The sequence below is a fragment of the Pseudopipra pipra genome, chromosome 9, assembly GCF_036250125.1.
Source record: "Pseudopipra pipra isolate bDixPip1 chromosome 9, bDixPip1.hap1, whole genome shotgun sequence".
Taxonomy (NCBI): domain Eukaryota; kingdom Metazoa; phylum Chordata; class Aves; order Passeriformes; family Pipridae; genus Pseudopipra; species Pseudopipra pipra.
This window is the reverse complement of record NC_087557.1, coordinates 13,805,047-13,828,214: the sequence shown is the minus strand read 5'-3', so window position 1 is coordinate 13,828,214 and position 23,168 is coordinate 13,805,047.

The following is a 23,168-nucleotide window of genomic DNA, read 5'->3' as shown; positions in this document are numbered from 1 at the left end:
TCAGATCAGGCATATCTGTGGGTTGTGTGGGGGATTTTTTTAGTTGATGTGTTGTTTTGGTGGGTTTTTGTTGTTGTTTGTGGGTTTTTTCTTTGGATTTGGAGGTAGTAACTTGTACTACTGTAACTGAAAGTCCTGGGCTTGGTTCCTGCTGGCAGCCGTGCTCTAGAGAGTGCATCCAATACATTTGGTCACCAGTGTAAAATGTGCCTTTGCCTGGGCTGCATTCAGCCTGGCTAGGGTAATCTGTAATGAAGTAGCCAGACATCTGCTTGCAGGGTCTTGTGGTGGCTGACTCCAGACAAACCTGCTCCCTGCTTGTGGCAAAGCTAATGGTGCAGTTGGCCGGCCTGCTTTTGGGAACAGACTCCAGAGTAAAGCAGAGACAATCTGTTGTCTTTTCCCCATCTGCATGAGGAGTTTGGCTACTGCCCAGCAAAGAATGACACTTACAGGAAAAAGTTGTTGGTCTATTTCTGTGAATGCATCATGTCCTCCACTTTAAAACTGATACTAACCGCTTTATTTGTATTATATACTTATTTCCCTACCTTAATTTTGAAGGAAAGTGTCTATAACTTCTGGTGAAGTACCAGTAGTAGACTCTGTAGACACTAAACAACCCTTCCAAGGTGTAATAGATGCTGTATGTATAATGAAATCCTGCCATAAGTTGCTACCAAAGACTTTGGGGGCTTTCTCATGGTTGAGCCATGGCAGCTCAAAGAGAAAATACCTTTGATTCAGGATTTGCTGCCTATGATGAAGATGGCAGAATTGATACTTGTGTTTTATGTGTTGAAGGTCCCTGAAAAGCAGTGATGTTTTGTCTTCAGTACATATGACATACATAGGACACCAGTAAAGGGACCAGAGTAAATAGTAATGTGCTGTCTCAAGATGTTGCCCTCTCACATCTCATTTTTCATGAGCTATTACATAGCTATACTGATGGAAAACAAGCTGCTATATTTAACTATATTTTTAATATACATCAGAAACAGACATATGTTTCATATGTTTAACTGTAATTAACAGTTTTCCAAATTTATATTATCTAGTTTTCTGTAAGCGTTTATTTTTGTGCAGCAGGCGTAATGTTATATTCACAGAACTGGTTGGAAATTTTTCAATAATAAAACAAATGTCAGAAAGTGGCAATTTTTTGAAACTTTCTTGAGGAATGTGGAATTTTCCATGAAAAACTTTTTCCAAAAAAGCTTTGACATGCCTTCAGTGTGGTTTCTGGTCTGAGGAAGAGACTGCTACCCTGGTCTGTAGGAAACTGAAGGAACTGATACAGGATGTGTCCCAGTTGGCAGAGCAGGGAGTTGATCCTAGTGAATCTTGTCTCTTTGTCTCAGTTACATCGGAATAGGGAATACAGAAATATTAAGTCTCAAACAGGTCCCATGTGGATCTAATCACAGCAAAAATTTATTAAGCTTCTGTGGGTAATAACCCCCCTGTTTGAACTGTTGCTGGCACCGAGTGCTGCACACAGAGCTCATGGGCAGCACTGAACACTTGTAACCTGCCTCTGACTTCATATGAAGGTCCTGGCTCCTCCTTCAGCTCAGCCACACTTTGGAAACCAGCCCCAACCGCCATACAGAACTGCTCCCTGCTGGGATGGTACGGGGATGACTCTGTATGAAAGGGCTTCCTCTGGGCCAGGAGTCAGGGTCGGAATAAACAATGCAGTCTTTTACCAGTCTCTTTGAAGGTACCTGAGGGAAAAGTGCCCCACCCTGCCCAGCAACCTTATGCTCATTTAATTCCTTTTGAACTTTGGATATCAAACATAAAATGCTGGACCTGGTTATCCTCACTCACACTGGTCTCAAAAAAGCATAAATTCACAGGAGCTGGTGAGAAGTTTGCCAAGCCCATTTATCTACCTAAAGGTTTATAGGATAAAGGGACACTAAAACATCTTTCTTTGCTCTTCAGCTCATGATCTGTAAAAGGCAACTGCCTCTGCTGATTGCTTGCAGGCCCCAAGGAAGGGCTGCATTCAGGGGAGGGTGGGACAAACTCGCAAGGATGCTTGTGAGCCAAAATGCAAGTCTGCATCAAGTAAAGCAATCTCGCTCTTGCAGGGAGTTAGTGACAGAAATGGTCTAATTTCCCTTGAGTGCATATTTTTACTCTCTTTATTTTCTAACAAATAGCTGGCAAATTCTTTCCCTGTGGGGAAATTTCTTGGAAATAATTTTGCCCTGTCTCCTCCAACATGAAGTGTTTTTGCAGTGGGGTCCAGTGGAGCCAGAATTTGATGTGGCTCTGCTGCCTGAGGTATTCAGAAAGGTATTTGTTGCTTTCACTAGATTGTGGATGTGACATTGCTGTTTGTCATGCTTGCTGAGTTTTCCTTTAGGACTAGAGCTGGTAGTTCCACTTTTCTGGTACCCCAGGCACATAAAATAACTTCTAGTTGTTTGGATCCCCATGTCTTAGCTGTGCTGTATGTATGACAAAGGTAAAGAAAGCATCAGCATCTCACTTCTGGCTCCCCTACTTGTTGCAGAAGTTTCCGTAAATCACTGTGATATTCTCTGCCTGTGTTGCATTTAGATTTTTTTCTTTTTTTAAGCATCTGAGCTCTGTATCTTTGAAATGTGATGCCACAGTTTCCATCATTACCTTCCCTACATAGGGTCTGATTTTGAAACACACATTTTCGCTATGGTGAAACCATCTGCTACGTGTGGGGAATTAACAGTACTAGGCATAATGTTTCTTTATAGCTATCCAGAAATGTGCCCAAATAGTGCAATATAATTGACTATAATAAGATTTAAATGCCTGTTCAGTGCATAGACCTGCAGTAAGGCCATTTTCACATCATCTTGCATTGGCTTACATTATGTTGTATTGAATTTCATTTCAGGTTTTGTTTGCTGGTGTCATACAGGACCTGCTGTTGTTATCACCTCAGATACATGTGTTTTTAATAATAGTGTTCTGAGATTCAGATATAGTTGAATTTACATGAACTGAACCATGAATGTGTTATGAGCTGCCTTGCATTTACCGGACAGTAAATGCATACATATGGGTAGTTACTGTAGAGTAGTAAATGTGTTGTAAATTCACCCTTAACCTCCCAGGTGGAACCTGTATATGGAGCCATATCTAAGGGTTAGAATAATATTATAATAGTTCTTTTCATAAATCCATAGCATTTATAGGGCTCTGAGCTCGCTGTATACTTTTTTTCACAATTGCTACTTATCTTTAGAAGCTTCAGTTTTTTCTTTTATTTCAGCACGTCTCACGTACAAACCAGGGTACATTTTTTTAATACAGTATTGAATTACACATTCATGGATATTGTACAAAATGGTTTTTTTCACCCTCAGTAGTTAGTGACAATTCTGTGCCTTTTCAAGCCTTAGGTCCCTTTAAAATATTAACTGATCCCTAGCCCATCATTTGTAGGTAACTATAATCTATAATTTGCAGAAGTTAAAATTGAGGCAGAGAGATTAACTTGGTGCAGATGTCAGTGATATAGCAGTAAAGCATGAATTAATCATGACAAACATCCTTGTAGAACCACTAGTGCAGAATCTTGTCAGGCATCTAAAGTGTGTGGGGCTTCCCAGCTCCCAATCCCTAAGCTGTACTACTAATCTTCTTACTTTCCCCTCTGTGTTTTTCTTGTGTCCCTGATGATGAGTGTTCATCAAGAATGATGTATGCTAAGCTATTAGTTACATTTCCGTACTGTCAGAATATAAAAGCTACTGATGTTGAAAGATGTGGAGACACCTTTCTCTCCCTCTCTCCCTCCCTCCTGTTTCTGCTAGCCTAGTTGCAAATTATCAGTGTTGAAGGAAGTCATGGGGAAAGGAAGATGAATGCATGACCGAAGAAAACTTCAGATGCTAGAAACCTGATAAGCTTCTAATGTCCTTTTGCTTTCTGACAGGCTGTAAGGGACCAGAAACCTGTTTTGAACATACCATTTCTAAATTTATGAAATGCTGTTGGCTGAGAAAAAGAATGTTGAGGCCAAAATATTGGTTATGAAATGTGCTTTATCTCTGTTTTTGTTCAGGCTGGTAGTATCCAGAAAAAGCAACTGTTTCCCATGGATCCTTGATGTTCTGTGCAGCCTTACAAGGAAATGTGACTCCATTCTCAGCTCACCAGAGCCAGGAGTTCTCTCAAATACTTGCCATCACAAATCAGGCTCTTTCAATACCAGAATATTGATGCACTCTCTAATGTTATAGTAATAATTATTATCTAATAATCTAAAATGTATATTTATATATTTTATTGTATTTAAAATAAAATCTAATATAAAATAATAATTAGAATTATCTAATAATCTAAAAATCTTCTTGGATTGTGACCCATTTTTCTTCAATTAAATTATGCTTGCAAGAAAAATCAAATCAGGTTTTACTTGGTTTTATAACCATGCCCCTACTGTAAATACCACGATTTTTAGCAGGAGTGGGATTTAGGCTGTGGTATTTTGCAGTTGTTGCAAATGTTCAGCTTGGCACCAAGCTGAGTGGTTAGAGAACATTTCTCTCCATCTCTACAAAGAGAGGAAAGAAGTAAAAAATTTGATTGGAATTGGTGTTGTTGAGAGAAGTGGGAGGGTTTAAGGCTAATATTTAGTAATGACGAGCTATGTTAATTTTTCATTTCTGTAAATTTCTGTAATTTTTCATTTCTTGGAAAAGAAAGATGGCTGTTGGAAGAGTTTCCACAATAATTTGTAGAATACAAGTTAGAAACATTTTTATATTCAAGAGAAAGGCCCGAACTAACTTTGTTCTTTCTTTTATTTGAAATCAATAACAAAAAGCTGGTTTTGCTTGTCAGGCTCCTCCAAAAGAGGAGTATTGCCCTCTCTTGAAATGATAGACATATTTTTCTCATCTGTCTCTCTCTCTCCAGACTCTTTAGATGCATTTGGGTCTGTGTTGGACCTAAGCAGTGTGAAGTACTAAGCATTTCCAAGGGGTCTGTGACTTGTAGGTAGTGTTGGCTGGGCCCCAGCATCATTCAGTCCTGCTTCTGTTGTGTCTCTTGGCTGTGAGCTGGTGTTACAGCTGTTGAAGGGAAGCTTGGGTACTCCAAATGCATTGCTCTCTGGGATCCACAGGGACAGCTTTTTGGGAAGGCAGTGTTGTGAACTAGATCACAGTTTCAAGCCCATTTTGTGAAGCTGCTGAAGGTGCACCAAGATGCTTAGATGTTATTCTCCAGTGACAGATTCAAATGGGTATCCTTAAAGCAGGAGGCTTTTGTTCTGTTCTCCCCCTCCCACCAGATTTCCCTGCCCTGTAAGGATCCTTCGCTTTTCCATCCCTCCTCTGCTTCTGCAGAGCTGTGTCCTGGTGCCATGGGGAGAGTGGTGCACAGCTTCTGGCAATGTAGCACTTCCAAAGGTGAGTGCCAGACTGGCGGGGAAGTGCTGAATTGCGTGCACCCAACAACTCTGAGCACTTTGCTTTAATGTTTCATGACAAAGGATGTTATTGAGTTACATAAATCTTTGTGGGTCTCGGCTGTTTTCTTAGATTTTTTTTTTTTTCATTCTTTTTTTCTTTCATTTCTAGTCAATTGCTCAATCTGGTAAGGTGGCTGGACACCCCCCCCTCACAACTGATCAATATAAATGGCAACGGTAGCCTGGCTGACTGGGGTGTAACCATGTAGGTGGAAAAAAGTTGCTGCCAAACACGTATGGCTTTCACAGCATGTGCCAAGAACTCTTTAATTCCTGTGGCATCCTACAGCTTGAGGTAGGATGGACAAGATGTGAGTGAAAGAAGAGAGGCAACATAACGTTATCCTTGTCGAACAAGATGGAACACTTGTGTTTATTCCTAGAGATACATAGGATTACATTTAGGACTCTTAAGAGAAGCAACCGCTGAAGTCAATCGCACTTTCAGCTAGAAAATGGACAGACTGTCTCTTGGTGACAAAGACCCTCTGACAGGCATCAAAGCAAGTGAAGCTTGCTGTGTCACACTTTGTAGAAAATAAGATTGATAGAATGAGTCCAATCTCCTTCTCTAACTCTCTTTGCTTTTTTTTTGTTCTGCTGCACACCCCAGAGGACGTGATGATTATTGGATATATTTGTTTGCTCTGTCAGACGAGCAAGAACTTTTACGCTGATGCTGTGGCTTGTTCTGAGCCCCTGGTGGTGCTGTGTTCAGCCGAGTCTTCCTTCTGAGCCTGCGGGTGTGTGTGTGTGAGCATGTGCAGAAACTGCCTGTGATTGCCAGGCACAGTGAGAGCTTGCTGTTATTGCTGTCTCATCTCCATGACGGATTTATTTCCCTCTGCATGGTTATGGTGACTCTTGCTCATGTTCTGTCCTTCTTGGTGTCACTAGCCTCCCCCTCTTGAGTCTGATCTAATGTAGGCAGTGCCCTGCTTATCAGATTACAAACCTGGCCAGGATGCTGCTGTTGGATTCCTTGGCTTTCTTTCTCTGCTGAATTCCCTGGCTTGAATTTCTTGATTTCTTCTCCAAGGCCCCACTTCGCTGCTCCACAGCATGCCAGCCTTGTCTGTGTTGCAGTATCTCCTGCAGCCATCAGTGCCCAGTGTCTTGCACCTTGCTCTGCTGCTCCTACATGTCCTGCAGCCACACAAGGGGCTGTGAAGTGACCGGATACCTAGTTCGGAGCACTGGATTAAAATGAAACTGATCAAGTAATTTAGAAGGAAAAGAGTCACCTCCTTGTGCTTGCTGAGTCTTTGCAATAAACCCAACTCAAACTAGATTTGCAGTTTGAAAACTCTCCTTTGACTCTGCACCTAGTAATTTAATGCTTATTTAATGCTTGCTAGTGCATTAAGTGAAGAAATAACATTACAAGCAATTCTATTCTTAGTAAATATGCACAAACCGTCCTAAGAAAGGCCCTTCTCCAAAGATTTTACCTTTATTTTGCTGTTTCCAGATCCTAGAATGTCAAGTAAGATTCAGACAGTACTTCAGATCTTGTTTAAATTGAACTAGTTTGTATTTGTCTGTCACTTAACACTAGTTCTTCCCCAAAAGTGCTTCCTCCTCATCCTGAAATATCTCGGGTAGTGCCTGGTGTTGTGAACAGTAAATAACAGCCTGGGTAATGGAATTGATTCCTGCTCAATGAAGAGATGTGAAGGAGTTAAAACTTCTCAAAAATGGACTGTAGATGGAACTAACTGTGCTGGTACTGAGCCTCTGAGATCTATTAGTTTTGACAACCTCAGTTATTCTGGTGCTTCTCATCATCTGTAAAGTTAACAAGGGCTGATAAGAGATGATGAGGCACCACACGGGTTTGTATTTCAGAACTCATAAATATCTCGCAATACCATTTTTCTTACAATCAGATACATTAATTTGTTGACTGTAGATGTTGCTGAATATTCACTTGGTGCAGAGGTTTAACAAAGGCACTGCAAGGGTAAACATTTTAAATCAGCAGATAGAAGCCATGGGTTGTGCTGTGTGCTCAGCTGTTATGTGTTTTCAAATGTGTGTTCTAATTTTACTGAAATTGTTGATATTTTTTGACTGGCTTTCTTCCTTAAAAATATGATTCATAGGCAACCCCTTTCTCCAGCTGTAGTTCTGTCCCTTCTTGGTGTGACTTAGGGATTTTGTACTAGCGAGTCAGACACCTGAGGGTGAATTTAATTTGAAATAAACCTTACTTTTGGCAGAACAATTTTTACAAGGGGATCAAACAATGTAATGTACAGTTTTCTCAGGTTACATGTCACCTAGAGATGCCTGCAACTCAAATTAAGTAAAGATACGCTTTCAAGCAAAAAAAATTCTATGAAATATAGTGTGGACAAACTCTCCAAAGTAGTAGTTATTCTTGCTCCTGCTATAATAAGATGGAGCACACAAATATCACTTGATTAACAGCTGCAGTATTAATTTCCCTTTTTGGTTGCTTGACTCACAGCAAGAATCGTGTCAATGCAGCAGAGAAGCAATTAAATTGATTTTAATCTTTGTCAGAGAAGATAACATGCCTTTTTCTCTTCTCATTTAAATAATTAAAGTTTCAGCAGGTATTATTTCTGGCTTTAAAGAAATTGGTATCTTAATGTAATAGAATCCTTGTAATTATACACTTAATGGATCTTAATAAGTTAATCATGGTTTTTCATTTAAAATGTTTTTTTTTTTACTTATTAAACTTTTATTTGCTTTGATGGTTATGCTTTTAAGAGGGTTGAAAATATTAAAAAAATAAAGTGCTAAAAAAGCCTCACATCTCTTTTTTTTTTTTTCATATTCCTACATGGCCTTTCAAATTTGTTTTCAGTAGTCAGATTTCAACACATGCTTTAAAAATTCTTGTCCAGTGAAGCTTTCTATTATGCTACAGTTAATTATTTTGTTGAAAAAGCTTCATATAATGAGGACAAACAAATACTCTTTTATCTTTGTTGTAGTGCAAACTCCAATTCAGCAGGAATATAGCAAATATTTCTTTGTCCTCTTTGATCCAAGCTGTTAGGCAGTATTTGGGGTCCTCCAGGTTATTCCCATTAGGCAGAAAAATGGCTGGTGGAGTCAGGTGTGCCTTTGATGTGATGCTCTGTTTACCCAGAGCACATGTACAGCCTCTCCCTGCTCCCAGTAAGAAGACATTATTTTGCCTTGCAATCCCAAGCTTACATGTTCAGGCAGCACTTTACCCCAAAATCTTGGTAAGGATTTGACATGGCAAACTATGTTTATTTCTTTTGTTTTGAATTTCCCCCCGCCCCCCCCCCCCCCCCCCCCCCCTTCTTGCAGCAGGACTACCAGCAGTCTTATGTTGCTTGTTCTTTTTGAGAAAAAAACCTGATCCAACAGCAGACCACTTTTCTCTGAGGGATCTATGGATGCTCTCTGCTACATAATGACCCACTTCACACAGGAAAGGCACTAGTGAAAAGTTTGTTTGCCTTTTAAAGGGAACAAATGCCCCAATCTGTTTAGGGAGGACTATCCCTGGGGAGACTCATGGCTCTTTGACTGGGTCTTGAGGCTCCCCTGTCCCTTCCAGGGGCTGGAGACAGCCCTTGGAGCCACGGGTAGCTTGTACTTGCCAAGGGCAGGGGACTCACTAGTGTAGAGCTGATTTGGTTTGGAGTTGCAACCCATATCTCTTGTGGTTCCTCTTATGGTGGCAAGGTGAGGAGACAGGCAAAAATATCAAGGATTAACTACTTTGCAAGGTTTAGTACAAAGGACTCTAGGAAATATTTTGAAAGTGAAGATGTTTCCATCTGGAAGTCTTTAAATTTTGAGAATTAAAATCATGCAAATGGAAATAGTGACAGATCAAGCGAAGTTTTATTTAAAAAAAATAATGAATGTACAACTAATATACTTTGTATTCTATAAAGAAAAACTCAAGACTCCTGTCCCTACTGTATGAGTTGCTAGAAGTTAACAAATCATTGAAACTGATGTTTTCCCATATAGTGGATTTGGTCACGCTCTCTGAGAATTCCAAATTGCTCGGTGACCTTGGTGGAAAATATTTTGTTTGCAATTAGCATCATTCAAATTTCTGAGTTTGCATTGAAGTCAGTTATACTGTTTTTTTTTTGTTTTTTTTTGTTTTTGTTTTTGTTTTTGTTTTTGTTTTTTTTTGTTTGTTTTTTTTTTTTGTTGTTTTTTTTTTTAGATTTTTTTTTTCCCCCGTGTATAAATTATGGTGGAGATGAGCAACACCACAAGGAAGCAGTAGGGAGCACACCAGCATCTGATTTATAACCACACTCAATAGCAGCACTGTATTTCTCTTATTTTTTTACTGCATATTAAGGTTCTTGTTATGATTTTTTTTTCTCTTTGTCTAGAAAAGTACTTCATATTTGCTCTTTTATTTGAATAGTTATAGAATCATCTCTTTTGAAATACCTTGTTACCTGTGATTGGGAAGCTGTATTAAAGTGACAGATTTCCTTTTCCTCTGATTTCATCACAGGCAATGCTCAACCAAATTTTGGCAGGGGGTGGACTTAGCAGATAGTAAAACTGCTTGAGTGATGCTTGTGGGGCTTGTGTGTATCCCTTCATCCCAGGATGAAGTAATTGAAAAAAACAGCAGGAAAAGCAGAGAAAAGCACTTGTTTGCAGTCCCTCTCAGCCTGATTCTAATTTCTTTGCAAGTAAAGTTACTGCAATGTGATTGCTAGAGGCTCAGGATTTTCATTGCTTTGCTTGGGAAAGACCTTTGTGCATCTTTTGAGCTCTAGATATGGATGTGTCTGTCCTTAGGTGTGTACACTTCAGGGGGACAAATATATTTTCATAAAGCAAATATGCATATAAAGTCTGATGTTCTTTCACCTCCAGTTTATGAAAGGAATTGGCAGGTTTGATAGGGGAACACATGAGGGAAGAATTCTTCTTTTCTGTACACAAATAACTTGTATGTTGCTCCATGGCTTGGGTGACACCTCTGTGTTTTGCATAGGTGAAAAAATGCTCATCATTGAACTTAAAATCTGTTTCATGGGGTCTAATACAACCAATTAACTTAGTCTCATCTCATTTATATCGTTGTGCCATATGGTGTGTGTGCAGGCAGAGATTTAGTCCAGGCAGAAATTTTATGGAAGAGAATTGCAAATGGGGAAGCAAGGGAGAAACAGGGTGGTTAATCAACAGAGACGGGGTTCTTGATAAATACATACTGTTTACCCTAAATAAGGAAAAGATACATAACAGATGCTGAATTCTTTAGCACACTTGGCAGCATAACACACTTGATAGCAACAGAAGTATGAACAATATAAGTGATGTAGCATGTAGAAAGGGATAGTCTTTAACTAACAGCCAAGTTGGAAAAGATACCTACTGCTTGTTGCCTTGCCTACCAAGTCATTACTGAGAGTGTTACAGGCAGTCTGCAGATAAAAGATAATACTGTCTAAATGGACCAACATTAGCAATTACTGCCTATATTTTGCTCTTGGTTTTTGTTTTTCCTCTTTCAAAATCTCTGCTCAAAAGGATTGCAACTGCTTCCTAGTATAAGTTTTTGTAGGGCAAATCTACTCTGCCATGTATTCCCAATTGCATCTGAAGTTTTTGATCAGAAATGTAGAGATATAAACTTTTATCTGAATGCATTTGGAGACATTATTTTAAGACTAATCATACTTGGTCATCCAGGTCTCTTAAATGTCAGCCAGTGGAGATTTACCACTAGTAATACAGTGCAGGAATTATTTAACATGATTAGGCGATGCCTTTGAACTCTGTTTGGTTTTTTTTGATTTTTTTTTTTTTTATGATGAACACAACTGTGAAGGCTTTTGACTTTATTAGTATACATGTTTCTGGATGAGATTTCCTTATTTGTATAGTTCTTGCAGTGCCTTCTTACTTTTAGGTCAAATCCAGAAGCCTTAAACTAGGACCTGAATTCTTTCTTTCAGTAAAAATTTCCATAAGTCTGACTTAAAATGGTTTGTGTAATAAAAACCACGTGGTAGCAGACATCACTGTACTGATACACAGTTTTTTTGTATTTGATTAGGTACAGTTAAGAACCAGTTTGGCAAAATCCCTTCAAAATGCCTTATAAGACAGTCATAAAATATTATCATCAGCAAAAATCCATAGCAAATGCCTTTAATGACTTCCTTGAAAAAATTGACAAACTTGCATATCATATATAGAAAACCTTCAAATCTTCATCACTGGGTGTATGCGTCTGTTAGTAATGCCCTCAGTAACCATGCATGACATACTGTTATCAGAAGGCAAAATATTCTCAATCTTCTTTGTCACATCATTTATTTGAGTATTTTATCTAGGAGTTAGTGATTGAAATCAGCTGGTGCTTCTCTGTTCGGAATGAAGCTGTGCTATACCTTATTGCTTATCTGTAGTTGAGCTGAACAGCTTCTGAAGAAAGATTTTTATAATATTTTTTTTCCAAAAGCAAATTCAGTTGTCCTGCTAGTAGCATGGGTTAAAAGCATTTCCCAATTGTAGATGCAATAATTTCAGTCTAATAGCAGTATTTCATCTTGCCTTCATCTACCTACTAAAATAGTTTTAAGATGTAGTTTGAGAGGTTGATAGGTTTCAGAAAAAGGTATATATGGTATGGCTGCCTGATGATGGGAGAGTAGACCTGATGATCCAGGCAGTCCTTACCCATTCTCTCTTCCCAGTGCACTGAGCTTTGGGGTAAAACATGTCTGGCCAAGCGATGCAGCTCGCAGCAATGTGGCCTCTGCTGAAAGGATGCCTGGGCTGGGTGGCAGCTCCACAGGTCTCTGTTCCTGTATGACTTGGGGCCTGTGCTTCTTTCCGTGTCAAATATTGAGGCGTGTCTCGTGGGTTCCTAATGGTCTATGCCAACCAGCTAAGATGGAGCATTTGAGAACTTAAACATAAAACATTAATGGGTTGACATTTTAGATGTATTTACCTTTTGTGACCTGTAGGATCCTGACAGCTTGTACAGGAGGAAAAGGAAACTGGAATTTCACGTCTTGATCAGGCTTGGTTTTCAGCCTCTTAGGCCACTGGCAGTACCAAACACTTCTATGGAAAATGCAGTGCTGGTAGTACTAACAGTATGAACATAGTTTACAGTATTTTATGTGCTCCAGACTAAGCACGACTGCCTTATTTTGCCCTCCTTGTGAAATGGCCCATTTTCAATACTGTGAATAGAAGGTTTTTAGAGTAGCAGTGGGAGGATGTAACATGGTAATAGGTGTGATGAAGGGCAGGAATCTGTTAAAAAAACCAGAATTGTGATTGCTGTGCAGAGGCCTTTAGGGCACAGTAGTCACAGTAGTGGGAAGATGTGAGCCTCTGGGGAAGAAGTAGAGAATATGTACTAACAGTTAGACTTCCTTTCTCTGCTTTTATTTATTTGTGTAAAGTTTTACTAACTGTCGCTCTTTTCTTTACCTAATATCAAGGTTTTATATCTTTTTGTCCTGCAGTGGTTGGATGGTAGGCAGGGCTTTCCATCATCTCATTCCCTAGTCTGTACAAACATCTAGGGTTGTCCCATCCCAGGCACAGAATCTGGCACTTTTCCTTGTTAAACTGCGTACAGTTGGACTTGATGACCTCGGAGGTCTTTTACAACCTCAATGATACTGTGATGGTGTTTGTCTTTCCAAGTCATCATTACACATGATGGAGCCCTGCTCTTCTAGAAATGGCTGAAATCTGCCTGACCATGGGAAGTGCTGAATGAATTCCTTGTTTTGTTTTGCTTGTGTGTGTGGCTTTTACTTTTCCTATTAAATTATCTTTTTCTCAACTCAAAAGTTTTCTTCCTTTTACTTTTCTGATTCTCTCTCCCATCCCGCCTGTGGAGAGTGAGAGAGTGGCTGTGTGATGCTTAGATGCCAGCAGGGGTTGAACTGTAACTGGTATAAAGATAAAGAATAATGATATAATAGCTCCAGTTGTCTTTTCTCTTATACAACCTGATGATTATCGCTAGTGTTGGGAAATGAATTTTCAGAATTTATGATTCTCCAGGAAAAGAGGTAAGAGAAAGCAAAACAGGAGTTGGGGCATGCAGATATTAACAGAAATAACCTCAACAGAGATAATATTCTTTCTCACCTTGTGTCTTCTTATCTAATTATGACATGATTGTCTGCTGTTTGCTATGATATTTTACTGTAGGGCTAATACAAGTCCAAGTGAGCCCGTTTCTGAGATTTAACAGATCACAGATGAAAATAATATAGATTAGCCTGAGCTTTCTTTTCAGTTTTCCTGTCTCCTGCAACACCATGTTGTCTGCACCTGATGCTTCCTTTGTCACCAAAACTATTCCTGCTGGGTGTTTGTTGAGGGGTGCTCACATGCAAGGAGGCAGGGGTCTCAGCTCTCACTGACTTCTGCTTGAAAGATTCCCGATCAACAAACTGAATGCATTACTGAGAAATAAATGTGACATGCAAGCACAGTTCCCAGAATAAGAGCATTTTATCTTCCTATAAATATGACTTCAACATTTCTAGTTTTGGAAGTCTAATTTAAAAATAATTCAGTGCTTTACTGTTTAATTCTCTTGTGCTGTTGATCTGGGACACTTCAGAGCCACAACAAAAATAAGGTAATAAAAGCAGACAATGACTTTGGTTATGTATTGTGTATCATAAATATTTGTGTCTCTGACTGGTTTCATTTTAGCTAGCTGAGGAAATATAACTTGCTGAAGGCGGTTACCTTTGTTCAAAGCCAACTGAGAAAGCACCAGCACTCAGTAATTACAGCCATAGAGTTTCCAGGAGACTCCTTCTTCACCAGACCTGTCGTCTCATGTCCCCATTTGTAACACTGTTCATTATATTCAACCTGCTGCCGTCACTCTGGAGCTTTCAAAAGGTATTCTGTGGGCTATCGTGCTGCAGGACTTGGATAATGAAATAGTTAGACGTGACTTGTATTATAATCAGCTCACCTAACTTTCATTTGGCCTGAAAAGTAGACTTAATAAAAGCAAGAGTGAAAGGCATTTTATGTTTTTAATAAGGAGTCTCATATGGTATAACCCGCTGTTCTTCATTGTGTGTCTCTTCTCATGGTTTCCTTTTGAGGCACCTGACAGAAAAAGAGCAGTGAATGTCTCTTAATCTTAAAGCTTTTTGAAAAACTGTGGTGGTAATCAACAGTACTCATAAGTAATTTCCAACTGCAGTAAGTGACTTAAAGTTTTTACATCTACATCTTAGATTTTAAATGGATAATTATTTGTTTGCTGGTGAAGATAGTCCTCTTCATCAAAAACAAAACCAAAATACCTACACACTCCAGAACAGCACATCTGTTTAATCACTTAGCAAATTTGTTTTCAAGTCATAAAAATCCCCCTACCCTTGCAGTGTCTCCAGCTGGACTGTAAAGGAACTAAAGGAGTTTGGCTGCTCTGTCCTGTGGCGGCACAGAGCCGCGCTCCACATCAAGCTTTAGAAGTTCCTAGAAGAACAATGAACACAGACAAGTTCAAACAATGAAACCTGAAATCTGGGTGTGATGACCAAGGAAAAATAACTTCCTAATGTAAACCAGAACTCTTTGTTGTGCTGTTACCTTTTTTTGACTAGGCAGTCATTGCAGCAGGTGATCCATAGCATAGCTCCAGGGAAGCCCCATCCTTGCTGCTGCAGACCTGTATCAGCACATGCCCCACAGCACAGGGGAGAGGCAGGATGCAGGTCTGCAGGCAGGATAAATTGAAGGTGAAGTGGGAAGGCAACCTCTGTAAGAACTTCTAAATAGATATCTGATTTCTGAGGTTATATTCATAATGGTAATAGCCCAGTTATGGGGAAGAAAAGCCCTGTCTCCTGAAATGGGAAGCTGTGCTTTCAGTGGAATAGGTTCAATAAATGCTGGCATGACTGATGTGATTGCATGAAATGGGAGATGGCTGAAAAATACCCATCTCACTTTGTATAAAGTGGAGGTACTTTTGGTCAGTGGTGCAAAACACTTTCCGGAGTGGGCAGCTGGTTACCTTCTCCTTTGATTAAGAACATCTGTGCTTCAGTGCACACCATCTTCACCTCCCAGTTCTGTTTCCACTTGTTCTGGGTACAGAACTGGAGCTGTACTACCAAATATACTACTTTCCAACTATGAATGTTAAGTGATGGTATTCAATTTTTCTCCTTGGCACAGCTAGTAATAAAGAATCACATCCTGTAAACGTCAGACATCTACTTTGCACCTTCTTCTACTTAGTATTGCCCTAAACTCCACCTAAAAGTTTAAACTGATGGAGCACTCTGCTGCTCATAATATTAGTTGCGTAAAGCAGATGGTAGCTTTAGTAACCACTGCCTTCTTTTGACAGTTTTTGATGGACTGGTTCAAGGACTTGTGTCAATACCTTGTTATGTGAATGTCTTTAGGTCTGTGAGAGGCATGAAGCCAATGGTTGGATTTCTAGCCTGTTTACGTTTGTGAAAGGTGTGTGCATAGAAGACAAGTATCTTTGTGATCATGCAAGAAAATCTTGCCTTCACATACTTATAAATGGCCAGAGAAATAACTGGAGACATCTTGTGAAATACCCATTATTTGTCATCTCTTCCCCACTAATAGCTTCCAAGATTTCCTGAACTCCTTTCAGCTGCACTCACACGTGACTACTCACTGACCCTTGTAATCCTTCCTGTCACTCACAACCTATTCTGCAGCCCCAGCAAAACTAGATTTACCCTTCCTTGCTGAAAACCCTTGAGCTGGCTCAGTTAGTCCTTAGGAACCTGGGGGAGCCCAGCCATGCCTCAGTGACCCTTTAACTATTTCCACTTGCTTGGACCTCTCGTCTCTCGTCTTGGCTTTGTGATTGTCATGTGTGGTCCATTTTCCTTTAGCCAGACAGTGCTGGTACAGTGTGAAAGGGAATGCTGCCTCACTGCATTAAATAATCCAGCTATTCAAAGAAATATTTATTATTCTTTTTAATTACAGGATATTGAGTGAAATATGATTTGTCGTATTATGTACTGACTAGTGGATGTAATAATGCATCTTTTCTGCAGTTGATAAGATTTCTATTGACTACAGTTTCAGGAGAGGTCTCTGCAGTAGGAGATATTCAATCCATTGAAGTCAGTGACACATGTCCAGTTGAATTCAGTAAGACCAAAATTTAACCACTAACTGACAAATCAGGTAAAAAATAGCAGTAAAATTATCAGATCACTTGCAGGTTAATCTTAGTCTTCCTCATGTTGCTAAAGCTTTATGTGCTACTTAGGTCAGCTTGGGAAAGCTGTTTCTCTACAGCTGTGACTGGCTGCTATGTCCTTCACATCCAAAGGTATTTTTGGATAGTCAATACCTCTGTGGCGGGGTGCACCCCTACTTTGAAAAATAACAGAATCATATTGGACTAAATCAGTAGTCTAGGTGGAAATGAATTAATTTTCATACCCTGTGTAGGAGGACTGCTGGACACTGAAGTGGACATACTTCTTTCTATTTAGGGGTTGGTCTGAGTTACTTCTGGAAGAACTAATGTTCCTTGGAAATGTCAGTCAGAAGTTTTCATTTTAATAACATGCCTGGTTGAATTCAAAACTGGCATTTAATATTGACACTGCGCATGAACTGACATGTCATTATACACATGCTAACCTAGATTTATAAAATAATAAAATCATTGTGGTTTAAATTTCCACAAAATATTGATGGAAAAAGTGTTATACACTTATGGGAGTAGCTTACTTGCTAATGTGTTTGCCATTTTTTACTGACCTTATTGTGAATGCAACCTTGCTGCAGGCTCCTGCAAATTGGAGCTCTGCTACAGTATTTCTGTTCAGTTAATACCTGCAGAGCCACATATTTACTGGAAGAGCACTCTATTCTTCCTCCCTTGCTTCTGGAATACATTAGCCTAATAACCAAAATGACAGTCTAGAATAATACATCTTTATTTATTGATGTATTTCTTGGTTCTGCTCTGTGATAAGAGGCATAGTGATTTCATTCAAGCAGTGTATGACATTGACAATTTCTCCATTTCAGTGTTCATCTACCTGAAGGAAAACCATCCTGAATCAAGAAGAAAGAGTTTTCCTTTATTCACTGTGTTAAAATAAAGCTATGTTAAGGGAACTTGAAGGCTGCAAATGCATGCTTTCAGTCGGAGGAGGAGATTCCAGGATTAACATGGTCAGTGTCATGTTTTAGGACTTTCATACTCATGCATTATGATACTGCCTTTTGTTAGAATTTGCATACTGTTTCAGTTGTACAGTAACACTAATAATGCCATTTCAGTTTAAAATGGTTTTCAATTATGAGAAAGGTAGGTCTTTTGGGGAATACTGAAGACAGAAGTCTGATTTTTGTAATTTCTAAGACAGAGGTGGTGGAATGACTGAAAGAATACAACAGAGTGGTAGTCATTTGGAAAAAGGTGGGATGTTTCTGGTGGTGTGATGCTACTTATCTCTCAGAATTAAAAAACTTAAAACTGTAAATGAGGTTACTTCATGGCTGATCTTCCACTGTAAGTCAATTAAAAATTGAAAAAGAAATTAAACAGCTGCATGGAATTATTGTCCAGCTTGGAAAAAGAACAACAGTGTGTTTGACCTTTGACTTGAGCTCTTTAGTTTCAATTGTTCTTTCTATTTGTAACTAACTGTAGTAGTGGGTAATTTTAGGCTCAGGAGGTCTCTGAGTTTTATGGTGTTGAGTTACAATTTTATTGTGGCAATGATGCTTTTTTAATTAACTCATTGAAAAAATCATACTAAACCTATATATATGACTGTCCAAGTCTTGATTATTCACTTAAATAGAAGACCATGTTTTCAGAAGAGGCTACATGCTCACAAATCCCCCCAACTATTGACTTTTTGTCATTTCCCCTTCCTCAGTTACCTGAACTGTAGCTTGGCTCCCTCCTGGAGGGAGTTTCCTTTGCACTGGGTACAGACAGCTTGCTGCTGGTGAGTTGTATGTAATTAAGAAAGCAAAAATCTAAAGAGAGAGAAATGGCTGTGTCTGGAAAAATGTTTTGTAATTTTGCTCTGAATTTTCAAGCTTTGTAATTTCTGTGCATGGAATTTCTACTTTGCTGTTTCAATATAGTGAAGTCAGATGACAGCTAGAGAAATGATCTAAGAAATTTTTTAAAAGACAATTCATTAGGCATTTACATGGAAAAAGAGCAACAACTGAATATGCATCTGAGCAGGTAAAGTGATGTTGCCCTAAAGTGACCCTGTCAGATGAAGGGCTGTGAAGACATACAGAGGAGTTGTTCACAGTTGTTTTGGACAGTATGTATCAGGGTCATTAAAGCCAACCTTCAAATACAGTGAAAAATTAATTTTCTAGCATAGTAGGAACAGAAAGTGAGAAAGGAACTGAAACTATGACGTCTCTGTTTGAATTTAAAAAGGACACAGGAATTAAGGAGAACAGTCCTGAGATGCTAAGGGAGGCACAGGGGGCTTGTAATGATCTTGTCGCTTGTATTCCACAGTAATGTGCAGTTCTTCCCTTCCTGTGGAGATTTCTATAGAAATTACCCATATCTAACCTGTTCTAATAAACCTGCTTGTAATTAGTTGGACCTGAGTTAGTTTCAGAGATTCACTTTGGAAAGAAAAATAGAACTAGCTGATCTCAAGTGAAATGAACTGGATATTTGATCACAGAATGGGCTGAATTAGAATAAAAGTCCAATATTTTGATATTTTGGAAAAAAATAGAGAATCTTCAGACTCAAGAGAATCTGAAGAAGCAAATCAAGGAGTAAATTAACTTGTTGTTTCTCTGGGCTGGTACACAGAAGTATTGCAGTTTGTATAAAAGAGAATGATTTACGTTTCTGTTGGAAAAACAGAAAAATATGGCGTTGGGTTAGCAATGTGGACTGAGTTCAGAAGCATTGGAATATCCACTAAGAGTTGAAAGTAAGAGGCATTTTGGTTCAATAAGTCATTTATAAATAGCATTGAAATAAAATAATGGTCTTTTAAGAACAAACATGTTCTGCATTTTGAAGAGGTAACTTTTAAAATAGTTCAATAGTTTTCACATAATTAATTGCTTTGGACTTGAAACCTAATAGATATTTTTTCCTTCCTTTTTAGTAATGTCAAATGGAGACATATTATGAACAATAAAGGAAACAGCAAGACAGACTGTGTTTCTCTAACCAGAATTATGTATAATTTTACTAATGTTATTGTTCTCCGCCCTCCCACCCTCTTTTTATAGATGTACATGGATTAATGTGCTAAAATGGAAATTTAATTTAGGTCTAAGCAAACTATTTCCATGGAAATAATAACATTGTTGATGTCCTTTGGTTTGGGAACTGTTCCAGAAAACACAATCCATCAATTTTTCATCAGTCTAGACACAGGCCAAAAATAATGATCACTTTTGCAAATGAGTGCAGTATTAATAGGAACCTTTTATTTGGATTTTCATGATTTTTAACAGCTGCAGTTTACGGTGTGTGTGTGTGCATATATTTATATATGCACGCACATGGATACAAATTTCTTAATATTTAGATTTTTTTTAACCTTTTCAGTTCTCTTGAAAGATAGTAGATGTTCATGAAGCCTGAAATTTTCCTTGAACAGCCTTTAGCCTGCAAACTGTTCAGCATCATTTGTATTCTTAGCCATTTCTAGTTCCACTCATGTAAAAACTAAGAAGCACTGACTATGTAAATGTATATGATCTTGCACAAGGCTAATGGCTTTCTTGAGATTGTTCACAAGCAAAAGTCTAAATAAATTTAACCCATTTGAAGAATTAAGGGTAAAGTAGTATCACACTGAAAAGTTAAAATTTGTATTCTAGTTCCATAGCAAAGTGTGATAAGGTTTCACTGATGGATGCATACTGAGTGGTGCTGGTAGAGCCAAGAAATTATACTACAACTTGGCTAGAAGCATGCTAGCTTTCAGTGTGCTTCTGCCTGATACTCTTGGGTACTTCCAAATGGCAAAACCAACATGAGAAACGTAAACACTCCTTAATCTGGTATAATTACTTGTACTTGTTTATTGAGAAAAATATTCAAATTCTGTTTTGCTCTAACTCCTGGCATTATTTCCTATTGTCTGCACTAATATGTATAAAACTTAATGACCAAAGACCATTGTTAAACTTTTTTTTTCTTTTAAACATAAAAGAAGTCAAGACGTTTCCTTAAACATCAGTATATATAAAATAGTATTTATAAAGCCTTTACAAATTACAGTCTTCACTGATGAGGCATATTCACATTGCTGTTCAATTTATTTACCCAGGAGACCAATTTATTTAGCTACCTCTGTGCTAACTGTTTCCATTGACACCCAGGTCTGCTGTGACCAAGCAACTGTGACAAGTGGTTTATTGAACTGTAAACGGGCACCGTCTGACTCTAAACAATGGCTTTATCTAATTATGAAACCCCATGCACCATTTTAGTCCACTGTTGTTTGTTATACAAACAAGATTTTAATGTTATTGAAAAATTAATTTGCCTGGGTACACTGTACTGCAGTGAAATATATTCTGCATTGTAGCTTTATAGGCTGGTAGCTCACATCTGAAGTGAACTGACTGAGATGTTCTGACTGCAATTTGTTTGACACTATGAATAGCTGAGAAAGGACAAAAGTTAAATGCCTTAAGAGAACATATAAAGGAAATAGGATAACTAAACGAAATCTATTGCTTATGCTTTAAATGAATCTGATGTTACCAAAATGATTTATGAAAAATCACATTGATATAAGAAATGCAGGTGTACTTATGGAAGGGAAAATTGGATCCCCAAGAAGTTAAGTATGAGGCTTGGAAGTACTGGCAAAAATTGAATAGACCTACTTGAAAAAAGCCACCATTCTCCCCATTGTTTTATCAGAAGATAATTAATTGCAATCAAAGCTTTTGTTTTCAGCTGTCAGTAGGTCGGTTCCTCCAAGAGCTTTCGCCAATAACCATAGCAAGAATTCAGAGAGTTTACTCTCCTTTGTTGGTGTATTTAAAAAAAAAAAGGGAGTATATGTGTATATTACAGAACTGAAGAACACCAAGGTGTTACAGTTCTAGTAACATACATAAACATTTGTGAGGACAAATCTCCTTTCCAGTGAGAATTTGCACAGACAATGCTGTTTGTCAACAAAATTCACTTAATTTATCTTCATCACAGAGAACTTTTCATATTGCTTTTTGGAGCATTGCTTAATGATCTTGTGTAATTGGTTTCACATGTTAAATCCCTATTGGTAGTCTCACTGTGATTTTCTTATGAAATATGAAACTTTAAAATTTAAAAGTGAATTTATATTAATTTAATCAAATAATTCAATATTAAATCTGTTAATATTTCATCTTCTACATGGCTGTGCAGATTTTTGAAAGCCACTCCAGTGTTTCCTGACAAACTATTTGGTTATACAAAGACTATTTAGAAATTTTTTGGCTCATGTGGCTCCTGCACAGTAGTCAGGCTGCCTGCATTGTGGGTTATTTTTATTCAGCCTTTAGAGTGAATGTAAATGATGTGCAGGACACGGAGAAGCTAAAGAAAGTTTACCAAGTCTGATGGAGTCAGTAGTTTCCTTGTGCCTAGCTAGAATACACTTGAAAAGAGCCCTGCATGATTTTGCAGGTTAATCTCTGTTCGCAGCAGGGTTTGACTTGTATCAAGCCTGGCATGCTCAGGCACCTGAGGGCTGTCACTGACAGGGGGCTGCGAGGAGATGGACTGCCACCGATCAGGTCTAAATGAGTCAGTTGCACAGAGCTGATAAAACCAGAGATTTACTGAAGTAGACAGGCCTGTGCTAAAACAAGCTCCTCTCTCGATTGAAACCCTGTCTGTCACTTTAATCAGTCGTCTCCCCTGTCAGGCACAGCCAGCAGAGGGGCAGGAGCAGTGCAGGAGATGCAGCTGAGGGATGGCATTGGCTGTGGCTGGGCCAGCACAGGGTGACCTCCCTGCTGTCCAGGACTCTGCTGGACAGAGGCAGTGCCATGGAGCGGCACTGGGGGTGTTTTATAGCCCAGAGGTAGTCCAGGAGGTGATAGGTACTGCCAAAGGAAGACTGGTTTTTTTTCCCCAGCTAATCTGTGCCTTCTCTTGTGTTTTTAATACAACATCATTCTTTCATCCCAACTGCGCTTTTTAGTATCTGGAACAGTCAGCCTCCTGGACAATAAGCCATGTGCTACAGAGAGTACAGACCCATCCTGCTGTAGAAGATTGTATTCTTTCTCTTCACCAAAAATAAGGTTAAAAATTGAAAAAATATTGGCTCAAGATAGCAGACTTACAGCAGAGATGTTACATGTTGAATTTTATGTGTGCTGTTAGCTAGAATCTGATCCCTGATGGCAGGGCACTGCTGACTGGCTTGGTATCATGAGCAACGTACTCTCTCTGCTTAGAGGAAGGCAGATGACATCAGTTACTTTACTTCATTTTAAATAAATTTACTTTACAGAACCGTGCAAGATGCCATGCTCATTTCACCAGGATATTGAAGGCCAAGGCAGGAGCAGAAATAAAAGAAGAGAAAAAAGAAAAAAGATATTGACCCAATGTCACAAAATATAGCTGCCGCTTGATCATGGACATAGTACTCTGATGCTGCTTGGCTTCTTGGGTGAACTTCACAGAGCACAGGGTCCT